This window comes from Athene cunicularia (assembly GCF_003259725.1).
Source record: "Athene cunicularia isolate RWA chromosome 1 unlocalized genomic scaffold, athCun1 chr1_part2, whole genome shotgun sequence".
Classification (NCBI taxonomy): domain Eukaryota; kingdom Metazoa; phylum Chordata; class Aves; order Strigiformes; family Strigidae; genus Athene; species Athene cunicularia.
In genome coordinates, this window is record NW_020799092.1 from 64,456,298 (window position 1) to 64,483,848 (window position 27,551).

Sequence of the window (27,551 nt, forward strand, 5' to 3'; positions counted from 1 at the left end):
TGGAAATTTATGAACAAAATAAATAAAGAACTATTCCTGTACCAAATAGGTCCTGTAAATACTTATCTCTGAAGTGATGTCACTACTCATGAAATGAAGTTCCGTTTCAGGGTAGGGTTTTATGACGGAATCCTATTACATGTTCCCAAAAACCTTGTCATAAGAGTAGTTGTTACACAGATCGTTCCATTAGGCCAGGTTCTGAAATTCTCATTCATTTTTCCATCTACTCAGCCAGTGGCCTTCAATAACCCTTTCAAAAAATGACAAGAGTTCCCCCTCTGGCATGCCCTCTCCAGAACTGTGACTCCCTGTGAAAGAGGTCAGGTTGTGCAATGTACACTACATAATGCCGAAAGCAGACCACTGGATAACCCAATCATTGTAAGTCATGCATGCTTTCTTTCACCTTTTTGTCACCTTCTCATTTTCATTTTGTAAGGCTACTGGGAAGCAAACTGGCCCCTGCCATAAATAAGGCTTTCTAAGGAGTCATTTTGTTGGCCTTAATTACCTCAGAGATGCAGAAGGGCTGTGAATTTGTTTTGGTATTTTTACTGTCCTTGGTAGAATATTATTGAAGGTCCAAGTAGACAATGTAATAAATGTCATAGCATACTACAGATTTTGTATGAGGCCTTAAATCTTTTTTGGAAGCACCTTGAAAAAAGACTTTACACTTAAAAATGTAAATCTCTAAGGAAAAAAATCCAAACCCACCAAACACTAACTAGAAGGACAGTATTTGAGAATCTTACTGGATATTCAAGAATATTCCCGTGAAACCATATCCTCATATTAAAAAAAGAAACCCCAAAACCAAACCCCAAAATCCCTGGTTGACATTCCAACTTAAAAAGAGTTTAGGCAGATAAGACCCGGGTTGTACTGGTGTTTCCAAAAGCCCTTCAACTTCCTCCTTGATTTCAAGATGCTGTAATTCTTTTTAAGAATGACCATAACATTTTCACTAAATTACTTTCTCCTTTGATACATTTTTGTTTCCTTCATGGGTGTGAACTGTACACCATTTTCCTTAGAAGCCTGTCATCAAGCAATCCATGTAAGCACTTGCCTGTCATTGTTTCCACCTGAACAGCACTGATCAATTAAGTGCATTTTTACATTACTTGTTTCCTTTCTATTTTTTAAATCATAGTAACACAACTTGGTGCCACAGAGACTTGACATCTACTATTGCTATGCTCCTTTGATGAGACAGCATAGGACAGTACATCATTTTACTTGGACCAAAACGGATTGGTAGGACCAATCTGGAGTCAGATTAGGGTTTGCACTTTTATTGCTGATTAGTAAACATTGCATCGTGAGGCTGCCCATCTAGCACACACAACCACAGCAGTTACAATGCCATGGGCAGTAGATGCTGCTGTTACTTTGAAATAGCAACTCTTTTTCCAACATCCCTTTCTCTATGTTTGGACTAGATATTGAAGCATCAATAGCAAAACACCTTTGACTTATATCTGGAAATATACAGCTTTCTGTAAGGGCTGTCTTTCCTGCCGATTAACACAGCTTTTCTTCAGCACCCTATCTCAGAACCATTTCGCTGCTGTGAGCTTCTCTAAATCAAAGCTGCCACTGAAAAATACAATGATTATAAGAGCATGAGCAAGAAGGATTGATTAAATTTTATTTCTAACCTTCTAGTTGGTGTCTGCCATAGTCATGGATATAGTTTACCTCTATCTACCTAATTCTAATGTAGGTTGCCTGTTAAGCAATTATTTAAAGGGATAACTCCTGTGTAAAATTCACACTTCTGCATGAATTGTTTTTAGCTGTTGTTCTTATAAAGAACACTTGAGATTATCATCTCAGAGAGAGAAAAAAAAAAAGTTCTTCTGGGCTTCAGTCTTTATTTTCTGCATTCAACAGCCTTATTCTGCATCATTGATCTGTTCCCCCGTGCCTTCAGTTTAAATCAGACTGGGACTTGGTTTATTTAAGTCCGTAAGAAATGACAATGTAGGAAAGTTTAAGTGAGTGATTTTCTCTTGGTACTACTACTGTTAAGGCTTCACCAAATTCCTCTTTGTTACTCTACCAGAAAAGCAGAAAGCCTGCTTTGAAATCAACATGGTTGATTCTTAGTGAGGGCCAAAGAATCATGACCTCTTTTAATCATGAAGTCAGGAAAATGTTTCAAATTATTTGAAAACATGTCATAAGTGAAAAACTGCAGGAGGTTTTGGGTTTTTTTAAAGTTACTGACATTTTATCTATCATTCTTCACAAAGTGGGATCAGTTATTTCATCCTTGTGTTCATCAGCATTAGAATCATTAAGACACTGAAATGAAATTAAACTTTCTAAGAACTGGATATTGATCTAATTAAAACCCCTCTGTTTTCAGATTTATTGTTACTAGATTTCTTACTAAGAAATAAAAAAAGTGCAGGAACTACAGAACAGCCATGCCATTCTTTACTAAGGCTGTCACTTCTGGGGACATGTTCTCCTTCTGCATCAAGCCTTGTCATTCAGGGATGTCATATTTATCCCATGTGCTGTTGCCTATGCAGACTGTGCTAAATATACCTGTACTGCACTGCATATATACTCCTTTTTTTAATCTAAGGTTTTTTTTAAGGAATATGGGTGCCTTCTACATGATATATTTAATTATATTTTAACTAAAGTTAGATTTCACCTTACTTATACTATATTTCTATTCTCACATAGTCACGCTCAAGCTCTTTTTACAGCCAAAATCATGTAGAAAATTATTAATTTACCCAATATATACTAGATACTTTACGGATGAGAGAAATCATTCCCTGCTAGTGTCTGCTTCTCTCTGTAGAATCTAAATGGGAGTCTCAATATGTACACTTCAATGAGTCCCATTCCATGTCTGTCTTTTTCATCCACAACTTGCCTAATGTGCAATTAGACCATGCCTTTATCACTCTAGAGGAGTCTACTCAACAACTGAAAACTAAAACCTCTTATGATATTTAATTAGGCAATTTAACCATGCTGATTACAGAATTGCACTTCCTGATTCACATTTGAAACCGAAAGGCAAAATGTTTAAGAAAGAAACTGCCATGTTGAGCTCAAGGAGCTTTCCAAATCATAGTATCAATCTTTCTGATATATCAGCTCTCGAGGAGCCTTCTCCATGACTCTGGTAAGCTGGGGACCAAGCAGAGAAATTCTGATGTTGAAGTCCAGAAATGTTTGGAACTGGAATTAGACTGTAAGCCAACAGCACCGAAAATTTAAAATGCTAATCTACTTCTCTTGCCTTTCCCACAATAAAGCTGTTTAGGCCTGGTTTGGGTTCAATATAAATGGATTTTTTTTTAAGAATCAGTACTGAGACAGAATAATTTCAGTAAGAAACACCTTACATATAAGGTTTGTTCAGCTTGCAGTTTACAGAGTTGAATGAAGATCAGAGTCAGTACGTAGCCTTGCATTGTGTATGGATAACTGCATGGCTCTGTGATCTTACCAGAAAATAAAAAGTCTGAAATTCTATGACCGAACACTCATGTAATAATGTTCTCAAAAATTATTTTCCAAGTGGAAAATATTGAAAATGTATGGCGACTCTTAACCTCTCAGGTCTGCTCTATTCAGGAAGAAGAACAAATGCAAAAGCAAAAATTTGGTGGAGCCAGGATAGATTTCTTGGAAACAATTTACATCAGTCTGTGTCTGCGAGAAGTTATTGCTGGATAAATATTGATAAATTAAACCTAGATATAATTCTGGGTATTGTTAAATAAGAAAAGCAGTTGATTATCTAACACCAAACCTTCTCTTTCTCATGAATCAAACTGTGAAGTTACAAAGAGTTACTAATGGTATGCAGCTAGATTAAAAAAATCAATACATGTCATTAGGAGAAACATAGGAAGTTAATTTTTTTTCCACCTTACATACAAAAAACATAATTTGGACATTTGGAGAGCCCTATTAGTAAATGTATCCACCAAATAATTTTCTTTTGTTTAAGAGCTGTATGATTGACTGATTCTTAATAAGTGCAAAAATAGCTGTAGGCAAACAACAATATTAAGCTCACAGTGCACAGAAGTGACCCAAAAAACAGATGCCAGCCCTCAGCTCTTCCTGTATAATTTGTACACAGTAACGATAGTAAAATAATTCCTTAAGCATTTTTTCTAGCTTATTATTCACCACTATCTTATTTCATGTGACACTTCAAAATGCTCTTTTATACCTGGGTTGCTAGAACAGGATATCAGCAGCTTTTTGCTAGTGCATATAATTGAAAGGCTGCTACTTAAAGCAGGAACCATTAAAAAATCTGAATTAGCCTACAGTTACAACCCAGTGCTATGCCTAGAATAGAAAAGTAATTACGACATGCTGCTGTATTTGAAAGTGTTGGCAAATCTCGATCTTTTAATGGTGAGTCCTGTTCACAATAAGAAGCATACACCTGGAGACTTTTTCTGTAGTCTGTGTATACATATTTTAACACAAACAGTGTAAGTAGGTAAGACAGAAAGAAATAATTTATCAGGAATTAAACTTTAAATAATAAAATCCATTCACTTTCAAAGGTCCTTTTAAAATTTTTAAAATTTTAGCAATTCTGTTCATTTCAGGGGTGATGACTGAATTAACCTTCAGGAAATGGAAATCATATCTTTTGTTTCTCATTTGTGAAAGCATTCCTGGTGTCAGATGTGAAGTACTTAATACTACTCTTCAGCTTTAAAATGAACATTATTAATAATTCCTGACATTGCTCAAAGGGGATGAAAATCAAGTGACTCTGCATTCTAATTTTACCGGAATAAAATCCTGCTGCCTCAGGTGAAATCAAAATAAATTTTCAGTACTGCAAAGAATATGTGTGTTCTACTGCACAGATGCGTCCTAATTGCACTTCATACAGTGCAGCATGTTAAGTAACGTGTGATAGCTTGCACATTTTGTTAAAACAGGAACATGTCTGTCATTCAGAGGTAGACTCAAAAGATTAGGAGGTTAAAATTATTAAATGCAGTGCCTTTTGTTGCTAAAAATGGTCTTGAATGTGAAGGCACCAGTGAACTGACTTGATTCCTGTATTGTTGTACATAAGCTGGATTTGCACTAACAGTACAGTACTGATTATACCTTCAAGCAAGATTTACTTTCCTGTAGAAGATCATCCCTCTTTATTTACTGAGCTAAGCACTTCATGTGCATCGCCTTGTTGAGGATAAAATAAAAAGGCTTGCATTTAAAAAGTCTGATGGTGAATAAAGAGTTATGTATGTCTTCATTTATTTCAATTATTTACCATTTATGCATTTAAAATGATCGTAAGAAATACTGGTTTATGGAAAATTGATACTAACGTACAATTACTGTAAATAGCCTTTGGGAATGCAGTGACAATGTTTTCTATCCCTGTGTTATCCCAAACTGAAGCATGGATGAATGTCAGTTTGATCAATGACATTCTTGTGGTTTCTTCACCCTAAAAGTTAAAATTCCTTTTTTTTTATACTCACAATTCACAAAACATATTTTTATCTAAATAAAAAATGCAATTAACAAGTTCATATAATCTTTGTTAATTCAAGAAATACAAAATATTAGAAAAAAGCCACAATAACAGCTTGGAAATGAAAGGTAAAAATATTATCCTGTTTGCTAAAAGTGAGAAAACTAATTAGAAGAGTGTAAGGTCACTGGAAATTGACCCATTTGTATAATTCAGGGGGTTTTGAAATGTTTTTTCTTTTATTGCTACAGCAGTTCCTCTGGTATGAGAACACTAATTTATTACTTCTTAAATTATATGTTATTAAATGACAATAATGATATTTCTTTTACTTTGTCAATACAAGCTTTGCATTTGGAATGTAGTTGAGGCCAGTTAAGGAGAAATAACTAAGCTAAGATGGAAATTTTTGAGAATTCAAGAAAAGTGTCTCCACATTAGCCTGATCAGAGCTCATTCTGATGACTTATTAATGTAATTTCTGGTTTAGGAATTTAAGATACTGTGGAGTCACCAAGCTGGCACACAGAAATCCCACTAGCACCACAACTCTGGCGAGTAGAGCTCAGGTACCTTGAAAATGACACAAATGGTAAGAAACTGAATCCAGGTTCATTCATTTGGTTTTAAAAGGTGCAACAAGGACCAGGTTCCGAGGAATTTATTTCATTTTTAATTAGCCCTCATTCAAGCCAGTCCTCATGGGCAGTAGCATGAATTAAAACAAGACAAGAGCTCATATTTGGCTTTGTAGGATTTGTAATGCCATGTGCCCTCTGTCTCTTTGATGAATATCAATCTTTCTACATGCTTTTGAATACCTGTTTTTGCTCAGTACCACACACTTACAAATTCGTAGTAACATTCTAAATGTTACTCACTCTGCAAGAAAGAGGAGAAATCCAATGTACTTTGTATTTAAACAATGGCAGGAGTGGTTCTTATTCTGGATATTTTGGGTCAAAGAATAGAATGATGAATTTCAGTTTCACAAGTGACCTTAAGCACAGAAATCCAATACAGTAGTTCTATGCACATAAGTGGATAGAGGTAACAGTAACAATGTTTGTTACTCTGTCCTTGTAAATAACATACTTTTATGATAAACACTCTTAGTAGGGTGAGAGAAATATTTCCTCATGTTCACGCTTCTTTGTGAAAGTGAGACTGATCCCTATGGTATGTTCAGTCCCATTGATAAGGTCTTTCAGTTCCTTATATCTTAACTTCAAGTTGACGATTTCACACCATCTAACTTTTTATTTGATAGATTAACTTATATCTTTTATTGCCTTTCTCACAGTCAAGGGTAGCTATCTAAAGGAACAGCGTTTTCTAGAATACAATCAGGATGGACAGGTGTAGGATCGTCATGATTCCCTAGGCAGTCCTCAAGGATTTTGCATAGTTTTTTTCCCTACTTTTACTACAACATTTTAAGCATGTAGAAAATATCTCTTATGGACTAACACTCTAGGAATTTTTCTATTCCTTTCCACAAAAGAAAAGCAGTTTGTGTTAAGCTGTAAAATTCCTGGTAAAGTGTGGATAGAAAAAAAAAAAAAAAAAAAAAAAAAAAATGGCCAAAAATAAGATTATATCTACATTAATAAATAATGAATGGCATTCTTACAGAATCTTATACTAGATTCTGGACTAAAGTAACTGCAAAGTGCTGTAGAAATGTGACTGGGCTGAATATAACCTTCTTGTAAGAGTCTTATCTAATGTGCATATAGTGAAGGAGAACCTTCACTACTGAGTCAGTAGAGCACTGCTGTCCAAGATGCAACCAATTTTAGAACAGTCTGTTCAGTTCTGTTAAAACTGACATCTAGGAGATATCTGATAAAATGGAGGGGTTTCAGAAGACATTTGAGAAAATAATTAAAGGAATGAAAACAGACCTTCTGAACAATTCTGAGAGTCCAACATATCTTATCAATGCAAAAGATTAATGGAGAAGAAATTATTTAGTCACAGCCTGTGAAGATCTATACAATTTTTATCGTGTATTTTCCCATCTGGCAAACAAAGGTAAAATAATATCCCATGACTGGCAGTTGACAATAGACAAGTTTGCCCTAGGAGTGTAGTGAAATCTTCTAACTGAAGACCGTTAGAAGCATTTATCTAGTATTACTTTAGAATCTCATCACTTGATGTTTTAACATCAATTTTGTAAGTTTTCCAGAAATTTGCTTTTTAGAGCATTGTTTAATAACATGATGGTCTTTTCCAAACTAATAATGTACAAACTTAACTGATAACTAGTTCTTCTAATATTACAGGGTAAATTAATTCAGTGAATGATTCAGAGAAAATACAAGGCTAATTCACCAATACCCTAAGTGAAAAAGATCAGCATTATAAACCTCTATTTCATTAACTGATCCGAGATTTAAACACATTTTTGCGAAAACTCCTAAATGAAGATTAATTTCTTTTTTCTCAGGACGTCTATTTCTTTATTCATGAGTCCACGGTTCTTTAAAAAATAGCATCCATTTTAATTTTCTCATTTGGGAAGGCAATAATTTGAGTTAAAAGCCTGTCTATTCAGGATTTATTCTTGTTTAAATGTAGTAGGATGTGGACTACAGACAATGTGAACAACAAAATATTCTATCCTTTGGCAAGCACTCATTCACTTTTAAACTCCAGGTGCCTGTGATCGTGCACCTAAGCACCATAATTAAAACACAGAATGCTGGATATATTTAACAGGTTCAATTTTGTCTGCTGGTTAAAGATTGAGAGACCGAAAGATGGGGCCTATTAACAATACTGTATGAAGAAAGAGAAAACACTTCACACTGAAGTAAGTCCCACTGGGGGCCTAACAAGCACCTGCCATTTCCATGCAGTGACAGATCAATCAGTCTCTGTATGCAGCAAGCTGACCTGCCAAAAGCTGAGCCACATGGGGGAGAGAAGAAAAATGATCAATTCCTCAAATTCTGTGCTCTATAGTAATAAAATGCTGTGCTCTAAACACACTGTCTTTGCAATTGTGGTATCTTAGTCAAGTTCAAAATATGCACTGAAACTCCAGTCTGATATACAGAAAGAAAGGTATCCAAAGTATATTAGAAAACAAATTCTCTCTATTGTTACTAGGTAAATTCAGTTGCATTACAAGGAAAATAAGTTTTGGGGTTTTCAAACTTAGAGTTGTGAAGTACAAACACCCAAGTTTTTGTTCTCATGTACAAGACTGCAGTTTAAATTTTGCAGATTTCAGTTCATTGCTTATTTGTTTTCTTCTTGCAGTGCAAGACTGAGTTGGCCAAAAGAATAGTAAAACATGCTAAATATGTACCAAACACAATAGTGGCAACTGGAAATGAAAACAAGAGAATTGAAACTTGCTATTTGTCTATTTGCTAGAAAGTGTAGCTATCAACACTCCTATAAAGTTCACTTATTATCAAGCAGAAGAATAATCAGAAAATCAAAGAATATTGTCCATAATTCTAGGTACTACCAAAACTCCAGGCTGTTGCTGGCTTCGGATGGTGTCTAGGCACATGGATACAGTTACATGCTAAGGTAAGGAAAGCCAACATCAAAAACATGCAAAGATCAGAAGTCATGAATGAAATCTCTAGCCATTACTATTCTTTCCTAGGTAGTCAAGTACTCAAATACATCTTGAAAGGTGACATGATCCAACAAAATTGTCTGGAATTCTAGGGAAAGCACTGACATCATGTGCTGCTTATGCGATTAGTCTGGATCTTTTAATATTTTCGTGTTCTCTCTCAAGTGTTCTTAAAGCCACTTTCCTACAATATGAAGTGTGATTTTTCATTTTCTGTTATACAGAAGAGAGCTGTGGAGCAGTGGTACAGTAGTAAATAACACAGGATGGGAATCTATTTGGTATACAGAAAAAACCCAAAGAGCCTTATTAGAGGCATTTATTTGCATTTACTCTTTATACTATTATGACAAATGATTATAATGAAAACCCTCAATTTAAAACGTCCAAAGCTGTCTTTTGATGTAACAAAAGAAGTCCAAACTGACAAAAATGAAAAATAAAGAGGACAGTCAAAAATTTCAAAATAATACATTATTCTTCATTACTCAATTAGAAAAATACTTTCATTGGAAATGAAACAGAAACAAATGGTCTGATCTTTAGGGAAAATAATTTGTTTCCCATTCACTTGAGAAGTTGTTCCAGAACAGTTCATCCTTGCACAAATATTACCTTTGAAGTATTATCAGTCACTGTCTGCAGAGGTTATCTGCTGACCAAGTGACTGTAGTGTTAAGAGAGATCAAAAGATGGCTATAACTTTTCCATCTAACTTGAAGAAGAAAACCCATGAGTTTTATCATATACAGTCAGGCTTTTACATAGCTTGTTGCGTTCTGCCAGCTCCTGATTTAGTCTGTGCTCTGTGACTGCATTAAGTTTCAGCAAATTCATTTCCCCATTAGTTTTGCTCCTCAAATATCCTTGTTGATATATTTAATTTTAAAATCACACCTTCAGTTGTCTCACAAAGCCAAATGCTCCATGACACCACGTGGATCGTGCTGCTCTTCAAACTGAGGTGAAGTTCTGACTTGATTGAAGTGAACAGGCAGACTTATATTGATTTCAGTGGGATCATGGTTTAACACACAGACTTTATAAAACACATCTCTAGGGTCTGCACATAAATCCTGTTATCACTCAGTGATGTGAAGAAGTTCAGTATGTTAACACTCAGTAAATTAAGTTGTACATTTAAAAAACCCCCATGATTTAATCAATGATGGTGATGTAGACAATCTTTAAGCAAATAATTAAAACAAGCACTTGAGAAAGGTTCAAAAGAAGGAAAGAAAAAAAATCAAAACAAAACCCCACAAAAAAAACCCAACAGAACAGCATATGTGAGGAGGCAAACTGAAAATAATTTCTTTCACACAAAACACAATACAATTCAAGCTGTTCTGTAATGTGTAGCATACTTGCCTATTAAATAAAGAGAAAGCAATTCTGTCTTTTTGGTTTCAAGGAACAGAATATATTTTTGGTGATACTTGAGAGCTAAGTACACAAATGTTGATCAATGCTGCCAATGTTAGTGATTGCTTCTTTTTCAAAAAATTATTTCAGGATGACATAAACAACTTTCTAGCAAGTTTAGTATATGAATTCAGGGCCACTGGGTCTTACTGTGATACAGTGCCTACAGAAGATATAGCTGTGTAATAACACTCAGAATACGGATTGAATTATTTATCTTTCTCGGAATTACTATGATCATGTTAATAGTAGACTAAATTAAATTATGCCTAAATTAATCTTTAGATACCCTATATCAAGACAGTATTTTTACATATTCTAGTATCCAGTTTTACCTAGTCCATCTCTCAGTTTGATCTCAACTTCCCCTGTGTTGTTATATTAAATATCAAGATGATACACAGGGAAGCGTGTGTTCTGGGGAGAATCCTGTCTTCTGCCTAAGCTTCTCTATGATCTATTTGGCCTAACCTAAATTCCACCTAACACCCCAGAATTCTTGCAAAAAAATTTACGGTCAGTCACAATCTGGAAAGCAACTGAAAAATCAGTGTTTAACTCCTAGATAGAAACCTAATGGCTATCATCTGTATTCCTTGCACAACATCTATAAAGCTTTACATTCACAGCTTGAAAAATACTGAAAAGTTTACAAGAGCTCTGCTTAGAATTTTGAATAAAACACTGTAAATATTAATTCTCAGGTACTTTTAAAGCATGTCAAGGCATTTTTCCTGGATCATCAGCATGCACACTGTCCAGTTTATGCTGAAAAGGACTTCTGTTATAATTGCAGAAGAAATATTGTAAAGAACTACTTTGCTAAACAAATTAGAAGGACTCATCTGAGTATTCATAATACATGTTTACCAACTATTTTAATTAAAACATATATCTCTGTAGTTAACTCCAAACCTATATTTCATTCTGTCTGCTTTGTTATGATTTTCAAGTTTCCTGCATCACACACATACATTTTGAAAAACAAATATAAATAAAATATGTCAGAATAAACACTGATTAGAACATTTTGGAACATCATTAACATATCCAATTCACATGGCATAAATCTGCTAACATCTGCAGTGATATAAAATCCCCCAACATCTTTCACATCATGAAGATTAAAGCAGCTTTTTTTTTTTTTTTAATTTGATGCAATAAATAAAAGTGTATTTCTTTTATTTCACATTTAATGAGAAGCCAATGAGTGTTACAGTGTGTTAGCAAAGAACATTACAAAGAAGAATATGGAAATATGATGCTGAGCAGTTCTAGTAATGTTAGGCCAGGACCTAGAACAAGAAATTACCTCCATCATACAGTAATTCATTTTTCTGGGAGGCTCCCAGATAAATAACCTAGACTACAGCATCACCTGTCTTGGCATTTTTCACATTTCTGGTTTTCCATCACTGAAACTGAGCAGTGGAAATTTAAACAAGGAACCATATAATAAAGCTGAGGAAAAACACACACTTATGAACACTGACATGCAAAAGGTTCTGAAACTATTGCTGCTGATTATTTGTGAACCATATTAAATACTAGTTTACTTACATGGACACTATTGTTTGGTTATTTTTTTAACTGGGATTATTTTTTTTTTTTTAAATCTTAAAAGAAAATAATAAAAATCAGCCCCAAATTTACACCTATTCTGAAGGTTGCCAACTGTTGGTGTAAAATACAATTATATTACAATTATATTCACAGCATGCCTGCACAAAGGTGCAATAGGTATCATCCATTTTAGCTCATTCAGAGCCTAAAAATGAAAGCCCAGCCTAATATGCAACTGCCAGATTTTTGCTTCAGTCAAACTGTTTTGCTCAATGTCCATTTGTATGAATAAATCAAATACTAAATTCTTTATACAGGCTGAAAAAGCACCTGTAATCTTCCCCTACTGAGAGTAAAGTGTACGATTTGTCTAATAGTAACAGATTTGTGTTTTGAAATTATAGTATGCCCATGTGGAGTTTTTTAAAACAGACAATTCCGATCTACTTCAGGTCTGTAGAGGTTCATGCAACAAAATGTGAAGTCTCTAAAAACCATCCTGCTCTGCAAAGTCCTACAGACAAGTAACTGTTGAAAAGCTCTTTAATTTGCAGTTTTTTATTTACAGAGACCTACTGTGACAGCAACCTATCACACACAACAGTTTTTGCCTCTTTGCTTTTTTCCCTTGTCCACATCCTTTGCCCCAGGTCATTCATCTGCTTCACAAAGAGCTAGGGAAACTCCTGTTTGTATTGCAGAAAACTTGAATGCAAAAAGTTACGCATATTTACAAGCTTCCAAAGCAATAAAGAGACAGTACCAAAAATAAGCACTCACATTCAGGAATCTGCATCTAAACCGCTAAGACCTTCAGCTCCTAACCTTTGCAAACTAGTTTTGAAGACAAAAAGACCAGTGTTGAGCAGATACTGGTTTTTGTTTGTTGCACTGTCTGATCACCTTCAGCTTCCACTTAGCTGAAACCATCTCAGCATGCTCCCTCCCCTGCCATCATCTCTGCCCCAGCCATCTCCTCCCCTTCCCAGGTGTATATTCCACACCCTACCAGGTGCGGGATTCCATACCCTATCCCTCACACTTATCAGGTGAAGAACTATTATACATTATACATTATATATTATATATTATATATACATTATATTATATATAAATTATATTATGTATTATGGTTGACTATAAAATAAATATCTAATCCTCAGATCTGTCTGAAAACCGGCTTATTACGGGCTAAAAATGTTCTTTTTGACCACTTATACTTTGTAAGAGAGAGGGTTCTCTCTTTAGAAAACAAGTTTTAAAATGTTTCAGATAAATCACCTACTTTTCCAAGGGCAAAATGAAATGTATGTAAAAACTAATTTTAATATGAATGTATCATTCCTCACATAAATTAATGTGAGAGCTAGTCCTAGGCTCTTCAAACTCTTGTTTGCCTTTATTACAGTGTATTACCAATGACATATAAGATACATATTTCCCTCCTATTTTAACAAGCGCTTTTACTAAGATGTGGTAATAATGGGTCCTTTATCTTTATTATGCGTTACTTTGAAATTTTTACATCTAAAAATGTTAATAGCAGGACAATTTCCATTGCTAACAGCAGGCCACTCCACTACTAGGCAAGAGAAAGATAGCTTCACCAGAGTAAAGAAAGTAGCAAAAACATTTATGAAAGAAACTATAGGTGCCTGACTTCTCATATTAGTTATGTATTTCTTGTCTTTCTGCATTCTTCATGTTCATCCTAATTTGAGAGGGATTGTTTCCACAGGACTCTAAAAGAGAAATCATTCCCTAGAAAGATCAAACTGCTCCTGTCACCAGGCCAAGTAAGTCAGGCTCTAGGGGAGGCAGAGCACTGGAAGAGCAGAAGCTTCTTAGACTGGAGGTCACTGGGTCACTGCCCTGTATGAGCATCTAACTCAAATGACTCAAGTGACTAGGCACACACTGCAGATGAAAACTCTCTGATTAACCATTATCAGCTCTGTGTTATCTTCAGAGGCCTCAAGAGTCTTCAGAAGACTCAAGTCAATGAGATTATTAATGTTTAAGATGCTGTTCATGATAAAGTGGCAAGAGGGGTCTACAACAAGACCTTAACTGAAGCAACACTAGATGCCTGAGAGCCAATAATCATCTCACCTGAAACACGTCTGAAAGTTGGCAGATGATATTGCAAGGTTTACATTGCCTTAAGGCAGCAGACAGCCAATCTAAGATTTTCCAGGAAACTTTCACAAAGATTTTTCCAGAAAACTTTTAAGAGGGCATTGGCATATATTTAGTTGTATTAATACTTTTTGTATTAATGTATAATACTTTTTGCTCCTTTCCAAACCCTCAGTTCAGTTCCTACTCCTGTTGCCTGCACCATGGAGTCTCCTCTAGGGGTCAGGTGCAGGGAGGTATCTAATTTCATGGTGACAATTATATCATAAGGGCTATGGGATGATTTCTGAAGCTAAGAGGCACCATTAGAACAAAATATTCTATTGAAACATATACTATAAACACTACAAACACAGATATAAGCCCTATTCTAGGGGGTTAATAATTTTTGCTGCAGTTATCTTACTCTTTCATCTTTTTCTCTTTATTGGCTCCTAATGGAATCACATTTTTATGGCGATTGTTCCAGAATTCATAGTACACAAAGACAGTATCAGAGAAATAAAAAATCTAATTTATTAGTTTCTTTCTGCCCTGATATTAGGACACAAGAATAACCCACTTGGAAGTAACTTGTGAGCAATGCTATCTCTATCTTATGGGCTTTTACAGAACTCAGTTTTATTTTTATGGATGTTGTTCATGAACTGAAAAGGTTAAAGATCTTCTGAAGTGTTTGATTATTCAACAACAGACCTTTTTTACACATACTATGAAGAAAAAAAAAAACAAAAACACAACAAAAAACAGAAAACCAACACCTGGAAATTATAACCAGAACATAAAGCAGTAATAGAATGAAAAGAACATCAAAGATTACCAAATGATTTGTTTGCTGCAATTCAATTACTGCTGCCATTATATACTAGCAGCAAAACCCCTAGACTTTTCCTACATTATACAATACAGTTACTATATAACAGTGCAATATGAAGAAATATACATACATAGTGCTGATCAACAGAATATTACTAAACCAAATTCAATAAATTATGCTCTTTCATGTCTAGTAAGACTCAGGAAACACCATCACCATCAGCAAATAAGGTAAGAGAATGGGGTGTCAGTCCTGCTCTCACAGAAAATGAAAAAACAAAGGGAAAAAAAACCTCTAGTAATCACTACATTGTTGTCTCAATCACATACAACATGCTTGGAAACTTGTCCCACACTGCTGAGAAAAAGTCATGCAAAGTGCATGATCACTTCTGCTTCACTTGCTGGCCACCCTCGTAGTGTGTAAGTGTCAAGTCTTCTAAGGCTGGATCATAGCATAGGCCAGACCCAGCTGTCTGCCTCTGCATTTGTAAGTAGGAATGAGACTGTCATTGAAAAGGAAATCTCATCTTATGAGAAGGTTTAATTGGGAACATTCTCCTCTCTGAATATGGAATTAGGGGGCTATTCTTGAACAAATGTACAGAGAATTTAATGTAATTTTATTAATGTAGCACGTTAACTTAGAACTTGTACCAAAAATTCATAGTAGTAGTCAATACAGTACAGTGTGCCTTCAGCTGTGTTGATGCTAGCAAAAATTTCACAACCTGTACATGATTTCTGAGTAGGGCTGTGTCTAAAGCAAGGCCTCATTAAAAATGAAAAAAAAAAAAAAAAGAAAAACAAAGAAGAAAAAAAGTAGAAATTATTTATAATACTCTTGGGAACTCCAATATCTTTTTTTAGTGCATCATTTTGTCAGCAAATCTGTGATGACTCTGGACTTTAAAAACATGTGATATGTACAAAATTGATCAATAAAAATCAGTCTGAAAACATCATTAACACACTAACTTTATTACTTAACACTCCTAACCTGATTTCTGATCATGAGGCTTAATAGTCCCTTCTCAAACCATTAAATTTTGAGTCTACAGACCACTTTCAACTAAATTTGATAGAGATCTGAAAAACACAAAGTACCTGAATGTTTGAAAGGTCGGCAATAGGACAGAGAAAAAAAATTACTAATGACAGATTAATGCTTATTGATGCTCCTAATGTGGGAAGGACTGCAGCTGGATGGCCAGTCTGCACAAAATTTTCTTACTGTCTGCAGACCAAAAATGACAGAAAGGGTATCAGTGGGATTTTGTAGGAAGGAAGGAGCACAGGATATAGTAGGTAGGGGAGACAGGAGACACAGAAGAGAACTAGAGGCATTTGTATGTTCTGAGAAGAGAAGGGCTGGGGTTCTTGGGAGACTTGAGTGACATGAAGGCAAACTAGTCAGGATTACAGACAGTAAAGACTACTGCTTCATTGGTCCCACAGTTCATGGGACAACCTTACAAATAAAGCACCACACACTTGAATTTGTAAAGTAACATATATATTTTTAAAAAATACTTTTTACATCTATTTGCAAATAAGTATGGCTTTGTTTAATTTGTTTTTTGGGTTTTGTTGTTTTTTGTTTTTTTTTTCCTTTCAGATTATGTTATATTGGTTAAGCTTTATAACACTAATGAATATTTCCTTGAAAAGTAATATAAATCCTGCTGTGCAGATATTTCACTTTTTACAACCTAACTACAATGCTCTTCTAAGCTATAGTGCCAAATTTTTTATGCAATGCTTGGTTTCATGGCAGAATTCTTTGTATGAATACAGAAATTTATATGGCAGATGTTTTGTGCGTGTCTATTTTTTGTTTTCCTTTCAAAAATTATGTCTATGCAAATTCCCCGTACTTCAATATTTTTTTTAAGAGCTGACAAATATGCTTAGTACTGTATCTGCCGATAGGAATAACACTTAAATATACACTGCCTTGTCAGCAACTTCTGCAACACTTTGGGAGATGCTCCAAAATTTTCTGTTTCATTTTAAAGTTCATTAATTTGACACATTTAAAATATATATGTATTATAAAATCTGGCATTTCTAGATTTCATTAAAATGTCTATATTGCAGAGAATGTGATTTTGTCAGTTCCATTTATTTCCTTCAACATCACCATTAAAGAGACAACATATCTATTCTTTTATTAGAGATAAGAGTTTTATTTTAAATGCTGAATCAAAACCAGATAAAAGCTTGGCACAAAACATACGGTAAGAGGATGTTTTGCCTTGGTTTTCTTTTGATTTTCCTGAATGAAAAATAAAATATCACATCTAGGGGATGGCATGGGAGTGGATTTCTGCATTACCAGGTAGATATATTGATCTCATAATAGTCAGATGACAACCCATCAGAACAGTGTGACTATTTCAGTAATGTAGGTTAAGAAATTTTCACACTCCCTTGAGCAGAAAAACTGCATAGTATGCTACCAAAATACTCTTAGCTTGATTTATTAATATGATTTTAAACATCTGCCAGTGGTCTTATATTTTTTATCAGTTATTAAGAAGAACAAAGAGATTACTGATGAAACATAGCCATTTGACAAAGCATTCATATTATAAGTAGATAACCTACTATCTAGTAGTATTATATAAACATACATATTTATTCTTGATGTAATACCATTGATTCCAGTGGAGTTACATCAAGAATGAGAAGAAACAGAACACTGCGGCTTACAAAGGAAAAAAAGAGATGAAAGGCACTATGTTTAATCTAACACAGTTTACTGAAAAACGGGATGACTTCCATACCTAAAAAGTGCAAGCACGCACTTAATTTCCCTTCCCAAACAACAAATGAAATGGAGGTGAAAGCAAAGCTGTCCTCCTCAAATTGCTTCCTGGATTGAAAGCACCAGGGGATGGTTAAACGTGACTATAAAAATAAAGCTAGGCATCAAACTTAAATGTTTGGAATCTGCCTCCCTCAAACGCATTTTGCATAACTCCCCCAGCTTCCACTGAACATGCTTACTCCAGTGTTACACATGTAAATCTGATTCTCTTGGATTGCCTACAGTAGCTGAGATATGCCACAGCCTGAGATCAAATTCTCTAATGGCTCCAAGGTTTTATTATGGAAAAATTTCAAAAGTGTAAGTAAAAATCTTCAGTGATCACTTGACAAATAACATGAAAGGATAAGGCAAGCCACACAAAATCTTAAATTAGCTCATATAAACATCTAAACCTGCAAATCCAATCTTTTAGTTTGCATGTCTCTTAGAATTTATATTTATTAGATATCTCTGAAGTTAGCATGAAATTTACATTTTACTGGAATTTAAAATTTTAATTGGTAATGCATACTTAGACGTGTGTATTCTGAGGACATGGACATCGGTATCTGTCTTTCTAAACAAAGACTCCTCTGCTCTCCTCCAGATTTATTCTGAATTCTGGCTAAATTACCAGGAATAGTCAGGAAAGACATGGCTGTACCTCAACCAAGGATGATGATAACTGGGCCATCCATCTTTTGCATATGAGTCTAGCAGTTAGACCATTCATCTAGGATGCAGTAGGCCTATTTATCACAAAGGGGATTGAAATCCCAGTTCCTGCATTCCAGGAAAATACTATGATCACCAGGAAAATATCTTGATTCAGACTATTTTTCACTCCTCTTCCAAAAACTAAGCCTCTGTCCAACAAATCTTGGAAGTCCCATGGAGAACAGATAGGGTAGTCTATCCAAGCCTAGTAGTTGATACTCATCAGGGAACAGAAAAAAGGATACAGAACTATCTCCATGAAACATATATGGCATTTTTATATTGACATTGGATAAAAAACAGCCTGAATAGATTTAATTGTCTTCTGGAGATAGCTAACCTGCCTACATAGCCACTGGGGACAGAAAATTCAATGTCTTGGTGGAGATCTAAACAGGCACCTACTCCTCTGGCTGGATAGTAAACCAAAACCATTTACTTATTTCCTTGGCTCGGACATTTAGGCTGTGCCTAGTTATAAATTCAGTTCAAAATTTGCATTTCTCAGAAAGAGATCTCATCCTATAATTGATGTCCTATACCAAAATCCAGGTGTGCAAAGTCTCTAAGACAAAGTGAAAAGCTCATATAACTGACTGGTACCTGTTTTTTCCCACCTAGAGCTGCGTGTCAAACATCAGGAAGATGCTACAGGAGGATGTTCCCTCTTCACTCAAAGCACCCCTGTGCACCTCTCAGCTACAATAATCCCCACACCTCAGGTAGTACCATTCCTTAAGACATCACCTAGACCACTAAATGCACCTTCAGTTGTATGACTCACTTCACATGGAAGACAAGAATTTAACTCTGAAGTCTGCAAAATATCATCCTTCATTAAAGTATATCAGCAATTAGGCATAATAAACACAACCATTCAACCTCACCCCATCTAGCCGAAAAGTGTCTTTCAGATGTGTGACAAAACTCCTTTAAGGGTTATCAAGAGGGAAAAGGATTCAGAAGGCTACCTCTACTGTTATAAGAACTATCAGTCTTCCCATAACCCCAGCAACTTTGTTGTTTGGTTTTTGTTTTTTTTTTTAAATTTGACATTAACACACTGCATGATGTATAATTGTTTTGTGGCTGGAACAATTATAAAAATTGTTCTGTAAGGGGAAAAATACACTCTCAAAAGAGATTCATGGGAATTTATGGAGAAAAAGGAAAAGAAGTAAGAAGAAAAAAGGAAAAGAACAAGAAGCAGACCTCAAGGATACTACCCTATGTGGAGATTCACTCATTCTCACTTTATTTCAAAGTAATCAGTTGGTCATTTTATTATTGTGAATGATTTCAAGGACATAGGAAGTGAGTTCATTCTGCCTTAAGGGAACATCTCCCACACCATGTGTATTCTGTTTCCTGCAATTTAGTGTACACACCCTCCGTTTTCTATTTAATGACTTGACCCTGCACATTTTTTACTGCTAAATCCAAACTTGCTGTGATCATAGACTTATTCTACTCATGGCCTAATTCTGGCTACAAGACTGACGTAACACTGAAATTAACCCTACCATCTGTCCATACCTTTTCAGTCACATAAAAGAAGATTAAGTATTCATCCACAGCACAATCCAATGACAAGTTTTGTCACTGTGACCAGTGTCTGTCTGTCTGAACTGACAACTAATCTCTGTGAGAAGAATTAAGTGTGTTTGATAATCCAAAGCAATCTCAGAGTATCACAACTCTTCTCCTCATAAGGTCTATGAGTTATACCACTATGGATTTTATAAAGATGGTTAAAAATAATCAGAATTAGAGATGGTAAAGATAAATCAGTAAATCTATTTCATATCCTACCAATACAAGAGTGATCCCTACAATACTCATTCTAGGTTTTTGTCCAAGCTAGCTTTGAACTGAAAAATTGTTGGTTTCCAGCTCTGAGGAACCATTCCACAGCCTAATAGACAGAACTGTTAATATTTTTTCTCCTAAATTTCGCTCGATCCATATTTTCATCTTTGCAGGCCACCTTATATGCTTGTCTTTCTCTATGATTTTGCGATGTTGAGTTAGTCATGGATTGTTACTGGCTTCATCTCTGTCTCCCCTATTAAACACCATTTTGGTCAGTTCAACAAATCCTTTATGTAACTCTACGCACACAATTCTAGATGTGTTTGGTTGTTCTTTAATTGTCATGTGGGATTAGGATATGTTTTACCTACACTTTCACAGGAGCTATCATCAATTTCAGCTCCCTCAGGGATTTTTACACTATCTTTCAATCTTTATGGGTATCCTTCTTTTAAATTCCATTTAGGCCTTTATTCAGTCAGTCTTTAGTTGCCAAGCTTTTACCCAAGGCAAATTGAAGTAAAATAATTTTGAGGGCAGACAGAACAGGATTCAAAGATTCATAAACACCTGAGGAGAAGTTCCAGAGGTATTCTGAAATACCTTGGTTTGAGAGGTAAAACAAATAAGCTCTAACACTACCCAAAATGAGTGTTTCAGCACCTAAAATATGCTATCAATGCTCAAATCATGCCTAAATCACCTGTACAGGTCTGAATCCAGCATAAAAATAAAAAGCATGACGAACAGATAGGAGTACATCTCTCAGTTCTTACACATATTCAGTGGATAAGGGAAAAAAAAAAAAAAAAAAAAAAAAAAAAAGCAGCAGTAGGATCAGTACTCGGTGCTTCCTTCTTTCTCAGAGGAGTCCCCTTCTTACTAGGCCACAAACTCAGGTTCCTTTATACTTATTTTCACCTGGATCCATCAGTCTTGAACTGCTTTCTGCACAAGTTTCCAAAAAGACTACAAAGGGTCCTCACCTGGGATATGCCCCAGACTGGCAGGTAGTGTGACTTGTGGAATAGTGTGGCAACCTACACTAGATGCTGTGTGCATAATCTATGGATATTCTTATCTTGTTCTGTTTATCTCTGCTGGGTTGATACAGATCTCAGGCACTAAAGAAAACACCATACTGGGCCTACATGATTCCCCTCCTAAGTGCATTACCTTCCTAAGTTTGGTCTCTGTCACAAGATTTAGGATCTTAATTATTATTTGCATTTGGCCTCCAAAATTTACAACACACTTAAGCCCTGCAGATCTCAGCCAACTTCTTTTTAGCTACTCACAGAGATTAAATACTTAATTTTCACTGATAGCATGTTTCTCACCCCTCCCTTCCACTTTTATTTTTATGGCTTACTGGTCAGAACTGGCTCCTTGCAAGCTGGCTTTGGCTGTATTATCACATGTCCTGCTAGGTCTCAGGAATGGTCCTGCAAAAGAGTTTACCTGCAGCAACATGCTGTTTCCTTTCCAACCGCCAAAATGATTTCCTTAATATCTTTTGGTCTTTTCCAGTATTCATCAGTAGGAATAAATATTTCGCCAGAAACCACATTATTCATATAGGGACAGCATATGAATTTAGAACTGTGATGTATGTCTTATAAAAGCTTTAATGTAGATGGGGAAGCGTATTAGAGAGTAGAGAGATTACCTTTAAAGTTCCCACTCCAGAAAAGTACAGCATCCTCCACAGTTTAGGACATGGGCTTTCAAATATCTTATCCTGTTCACATAGGGTACACCAGTGTATTTCATATGAGGAATGTATTTCATATGCTTTGTCTGCACCTCAGAGGTAACTTTTGGAACTCTTTGGTAAGGGCAAATGGGGAAGAATAGCAATGTTAGCTGAAAAAACTAGGTATCCAGCAGGAGTTGTTGATGGCCCAGCAAGTGTTGGAACGACATAATGAAGGCAGACATACCCCTTATGTTTTGGCCTAGAATAATTTAAACTGCTCTGTATCTGCATTGTTCTGGGTTAATCTGCGGTATTGTAATCAGATGATGCATCTGAATATTAACCTGGCAAAAAGGAATGCCTGTTTGTCATCTCAGACATTTCCACAAGCGCTTAGTGCCCGCCCAAAACAGGTCAGGCATATACAGCCAGAGGGGGATGGGAGAATGGGACTGAGGCAGTCTGGATTTACATTGGTTTAAGCTACCATGAAGCTGCACTGTCAGTTGAAAGAAAAGGTCCTATTCTTCTATACTTTGCTGCTTGACTTTACTGTCCCACCCTTGCCTGGTTTTATTTGGATCAAGCATGAGCAAGTTTTGTTCACTTCCAACCTCCTGTCTCAGACATGTAACAAGTCTGATAATGTCTAATGAAACACAGGAACAGCCCAAGCTTTGGACTATCACTTTACCATGACTCTGTAAACTGAATTTTATTTCTGCGTACCCTAGCATGCTCATATGCAAGTGAACAGGAGTTAACTAGATTCAAAACCAGGCAACCTTGTCTTTTGAGTCTGCCCCCAAGGGAAAGAAACTTGTGTGCAGACATAACGCTACTAAGTATCTGAGCTCTACACCAGATGCTAGATGAAAATACAGCAGGGGAATAGCAGAAAACGGAAATGTCTGTTACATGACTGCCTTTCATAGATTTTCAGTAACACTTAAGAGTTCAACATCTATTATGCTTTTGAAACAATTCTTAATAAAATAACATTGGATTTTTCACAAATGTATCACTTCCTGGGCCACTGTGACCTCAATCAATACACTCCTGTTAACTGTTATTATGCGCTGTGCACAGGTCCTCCATCAGTACCTTGTTGAAATGGCAGTTTTCAATGTGACAGGCCTTTCTGAATTAATTTTCAAGTATGATTTTAAGAAATAATATGTCAAATGTATTATAAAAATCCCTGTACTATAACATCTATTTGATTTTCTTTATTCGCTGCTTGTTTTGTTCAGTCCAAGAATTCTAGCTTGCTTTGCATGATTTAATGGAAATCTTTGAGGGTATTCTTAAAAAAGAAACATTCCAAAATGGATATTCATGTTCAACAGCTTCATTTTCTAACACTTGTACCATGAACATTCTCACTGCGCGAAATGGGTGTGTAATAATTTTAGCATCACTTTGAATTCTTGATGTTGATGTGACATATCAGTTTTCAACCTTCATAGTCTTCCATTATATGCCCACAAAAAGCTCATTTAAACTATATACTCACAGGTACTGTGTTGGTTTTTTCCAACTTTCTTCCTCATTTGCATTATCAAATCTATTTTTGCTTCCACATGTACAATGTATCCTGTAGGTCCCTTCAGTTCAACTACATGACATAGAGTATCTATTGATTCACTTCTTACAAACAGTGTGTTGTGCTACTTAGAGCGAATCAATAAATTGCACAAGTAATCTTCAGGGTTGTTTCCTCAGATAGTCTCTCTTTGCAATAGCTTATTAAATGAAAACAGATTTTCTCATATTCATGCAAGAAATCAGAACCTTCAGACAATGTCAATCTATCATGAAGTACACACAGTAGGAATAGGGTTTAGCAGATGAGGAGTGGGATTTAGTTGCTTAACACAGGCAGCTAGTGAACTAGCATCTCCTGCATGGTTTCCACCTGGCACCCCACAACTCTGGTCCATAGGTTCTCTCCCATTTATGCTCATCCTATGAAAGATGACTTCATTATCCTTAAGTATCTGAATGCACTAAAATGACTTGAGGAAACTAAATCTCATTTAGAATTTATCTGTCATGCTAAGAGTTGCCAAAACACAAAAAGACTCAGTATTACCATTACTAAGATGAACATTGTTTAACTGTTCTTTTTCCCTTTCTGTCAATCTCAGTTTATTAGTGTACTAAATCTTAACATGTTAATTTCTTGGAACAGTTACAATGCTTTTCAGTATTTGGAAAGGTATACCTAAATGTAAATGGTGACTAAGGTGCTAAACAACAGTAATAAATTCCAGTATCAGCCTCTTCACAACCACTCTGTGATGGGTCTGAAATTTTCTCATGCAATGGCCTGAATCATCCATTATAGATCTCAATTGTCTATGCCCTAGACCTTCCACTTTTAAAATTCAGGATTTTTGTTTTTGAGGAGATTGATGAGAATCTTACCCACATATAAAAATGTAATTTTTACAGACGTAGTGGAAAATTACAGAATTTGGAAATAATTTCAAATCAAATTGTTGGGCCAACTAGGCCCATTAAGGACCGACTTAACAATTTAGGCATTCCTTAAAATACAGCTTTTACTGGTTTGTATATACATGAAAATTTTCAGATGTCCACAATTTATTGGGTGGGTTCACACTATGACATAGTAGTCTATTACAAGTTACAGATGTGGTTTTATTTATATTTCAGAATTCTGTATAGAAAAAAACAAGCCATGCAGTTATTTGTGGGGTGGGTTTTTTTTGTTTATTTGTTTTTGCTGTTTGTTTTTTTCTAACTGAAAACAGTATTTATTCCACAAAACCATGAAACAGATGATTGGAAAATTATTATTATTATTGCTTGGGATACAATCTGCTTTTGTTTACAACTTAGAGTGACAGTTCAGACCTCAAATATTAGATCACAATGTAGCTCACTTTAAAGTGAACTAACTGGTTTTAAACATAGATTAACCCATATCATAAAGAAAAATTATAGTTCCTAAGCATTGATCAGTAAACCATTTAACCAGTTTTACCCCTCTGAAACTAAATCTGTCCTGTTCCTAAGTTAGCATAGAAAGACAGGACTGAACACTAGAAACAACCTCCCAATATGAATATGAATTAAGAAAACCTTATCTATCTGAAAAATGAGTTTATTTATTTGTACAGGAAGTGAAATATCTTTAAAACAGTCCACACAGAAATAGGTATTCATATTTTCTGTAACTTTATAAAGCACAACAAAATGTGAGGCTATTATAATTCCCATTAAAATCTGAAAATTTATGTTCTGAAAGAGAAAAACAAAACCTATGTTTCTCTGTTTTCTTCCATGGAATTATTTGAAATGTTAATAAATTATGCTTTCAACTTAGACATTTTACTCCGTTATTCTTGGTCTCTTTTCAGGCAGTGTGAATCACTGAACTTCAGTAGAACCAGTATTTAGCATTCAGGACAGAGGAAGGCACCTAATCTCTTTATGGTGGTTCTTCAAGTTTCTGCCAGCTCCTTTCAATACAAAGTCTACCAAAACTACAAATCTTTTGCTAGCATTTTTGGATTTAGGACTTGAAGATCAGTTACTTGCCATAAAGAAGTGTATTTTGATAAGTATGATGGTGAATAGAATGGGTGGGTTTCAGTACATTTGTACAACAAAGGAGTGCATAGCTTTGAAAAGATTGTACTAATTGAAGCAGTACTGAAGCAATAGCATTGCCCCACTTTAATTAGGTTCTTCAGCTTTATGAAGATTTTATTTTTATTTAGACTCCTCTGTGTCTGAAGGACTTAAAACATGGGGCCATGAAGACCATACCACCACTCTACTTGCAAGCTTGTCTTGAGCTACTATTCTTTTCTAACACAAGAATTAGAAACATGATCTTTAACCTCTCTGAGACTTAAGACATCAAACTCACATGCTAACTTGCTTGGAAATTAATAGAAAGGAATCTAGTTCCAGTACTGCAATGATGACCCATTTGTAAATTATGATACCTTTTGTAAACAATTAGAGCAATGGAAACTCTGCTCAGAGCATAAAAATCTCTTTGAAAGCCATGGAAATAAACAATAGGTTGAATCTAGGTCTTGGGGTACAAATCTATGGAGTGTACACTGAAGCACATGGCTATGATGTGTCAAGAACTGGTATTTTCTCTCATAATTAATGCAAGTACTACTGTGAAAAGTATCAAATTAAGACAAAAATGTTAAAAGGCTCAGTTAAAGTGCTGGACCATCACTAGGACTGATCGTGTAGATATGCAGTTAAATTAGAATGAGATGTTAATTATGACTAACCTAGTTCTGGTAATTCATATGTACAGTCACACATCCAGATATCATGTCTTTTTGATCTTAACAATATCTGCAGAAAATATTCTGCAGAAGGTGTTCATGTTCTATCCTTTCTCAACTTGGTATATAAATATAAAAGGTAGAACATAGAAATGTTTTAATATATAAAAGGTATTTCAGGCTAGCTTCCAATTATGTGGTAGTGGTCTCAGAAAACCCTCTTCAAATAGCAATTTTGGGACCACCCTACTGAGATCTGAGTTAGTTTTAGAGAACTTTGTGATGCAGAATGCCTGATGAAGCAATGGTCTCAGAGCTCATGAAGCTCTAACTGGCTGATAGCAGAAGTTAAAAATACATATAGTTCTTAGTAACAATAAGGAAAGTGATTTTATTAAACCATATCTCTAGAAATCCAACAAGAAATTCAGGGTGAGCATGGCTGAGACTGTTCTGCAAAAGAATCAGACTGAGTTAATGACCTATTTCACCACATAAGTGCATTTGTGAGAACTCTTTCTTCTGCTGCTAAGATCTCTCAAAAGCCAGTGGCAGGCATGCCACCATGAAGAGGGTCACACAGAAAAAGAGAAGACAGAGAAGACATTGGGACTCACAATTGTGCATGTACGTGGACTTTGAAACAAGGATGTACTCCTGGTCCTATAGCTTAAATATAGCCAAAGATTCTGATTCCCCAACAGTCTTGGCTACAAATGATCAAAAATTCAGGATCATAACTTCCTGCTTGTTTCTAAAAGCTGTTCTCTGGATTGGGATGAAGGGATACACCAGCCTCCTGTAAAATATCTTCCATAATCTTGGTCTGTATGTAGTGGTCCTGTTACAGTTAGGACAGTGAGGGAACTCAGTAGATGAACTGCTGACAAGTGGATTTAATGTGTTTATTTCATAAATTGTCCACTTCTGACAAAGGGGAAGGGGAAATTTAATTTGGCATGGTATGCATGCCTGCATCATTCCACTCCTCTAATTTGGTGCTGCCTGAAAGGTTATTTTGGTGAGTATTGTGTCCTGAAATGACATGGAAATAGAACTGGAGGGATGTCAAAAAACTTCCAAAAACAGCTTAACCAAAGAAAATCAGCTGACCTGTGGAGATGTGAAATGCACATTTAGAAACACTCAGAGCTGGAATGTAGGTGAGGCTA

General features: G+C 35.5%; 1 protein-coding gene across 5 annotated transcripts in view; it reads right to left on the bottom strand.

Annotated features, from left to right (window-relative positions):
- The window catches only part of FAM19A5 (family with sequence similarity 19 member A5, C-C motif chemokine like), a 448,788-nt gene that overhangs the window by 52,499 nt on the left and 368,738 nt on the right, over positions 1–27,551 (bottom strand). The gene's annotated exons all lie outside the window — the stretch shown is intronic.